Below are 1233 nucleotides of genomic sequence, written 5' to 3'. Positions count from 1 at the left end.
TTTGTGTTTTACGTTCATCAAAGCCTAAATTAGTTCAGCTAAAAAGTAACACGACATTCATTGACTGTTAGGTGGTACGAAGTTCGCCGGGTCAGCTAGTTAAAAATAAAGAAAACCATCATGGCCAAGTGCATAACTACGAAGAGTCTGAAGTTCTTAATTCGTTATTATCAGGTACAAATAGTTCTTATTGAAATAAAATTTAATGTTTTACAATATATAAAATGGCTTTCACTAATTGATTACTATTTTTCAAACAGTTACGTAATAAATAACGTTTCTGTTTTAAATAACTTTTCAATGTTTGAAATGTCCAATTTTCTTAGCAAGAAATTAAAAATATTATCAACTGATTAGAAATAAGAGTTTTTTTGTAAATTTTAGGTGATACTGGATATATTGAAAGTGATGATGACTTATGAAAAGTAAGAATTTAATTAATTTATTCATTTTTCTTAACTATAGTTTATAGAATGTTCATAATATTTTAAAGTTTTAATAAAATTATAATTGTATGTTGTGTTTCTTAATATTTCAGATGCTGTGTGGACAAAGTAATCCACGATGGCAAAGCTTAGCTTATACGAAGCAAATGTACAGTCGTTTTATATGGATGTCGGAAAGAAATCAAGGGTGTGGAAAAAATATCAGAAGGGTTAAAAGATTTATGTATACAGGTAAAAATACTTAATATCATTAATGCTGAAGGTGTATTAAACTCTTGATAGTGATTAGAAATCTTCATTAAAAATATAAGCATTAATTTACGCTTGTACAGGTAACAGCAGATCAGGTTAAATGGAAATTTAATCGCTTATATAACAAATATAAGGAGTGTATCGACAACAACAATAAGAGTGGAAGAGCTCATATCACTTTTGAATTCATCAAAATATAGCAGGGTTGCTTAACAAACAAGATTTTATTAATGTAGCCATCACAGACCTGCAAAGAAATTTAGGAAATGTAGAATGTAGACATCATATTATGTTTCTGATATTTACACCTATGTTCTACGGGACAATCATTCTGTTACTATCACTGATCTTATGCTCAAGCACATGGAAGACAAGGGCCTAGAGCAATATTTGACGGAATACACATTAGTCTCTCAGCTCCTGGATAAAAATAACCGGATAGAGGCTGTGAGGGACCGGTGGATTAGTAGGGACTAACGCTTGAGTGACCCACAGGCTGGTGAACCCCAATTGCATTAGTTTGTGGTGATCTTGA

General features: G+C 31.2%; 1 long non-coding RNA gene across 1 annotated transcript; it reads left to right on the top strand.

Moving 5' to 3' along the window:
• Positions 1-500: 500 nt before the first annotated feature.
• LOC125058286 lies at positions 501-986 on the top strand. The gene is made up of 2 exons (XR_007118369.1): positions 501-677; positions 779-986. It is a non-coding gene; the product is annotated as an uncharacterized LOC125058286 (long non-coding RNA).
• Positions 987-1233: the final 247 nt, after the last annotated feature.

Source organism: Pieris napi, chromosome 18, assembly GCF_905475465.1.
Source record: "Pieris napi chromosome 18, ilPieNapi1.2, whole genome shotgun sequence".
NCBI classification, from domain to species: domain Eukaryota; kingdom Metazoa; phylum Arthropoda; class Insecta; order Lepidoptera; family Pieridae; genus Pieris; species Pieris napi.
The sequence above is the reverse complement of the archived record's forward strand: the minus strand, read 5'-3'. Positions and strand labels throughout refer to the sequence as shown.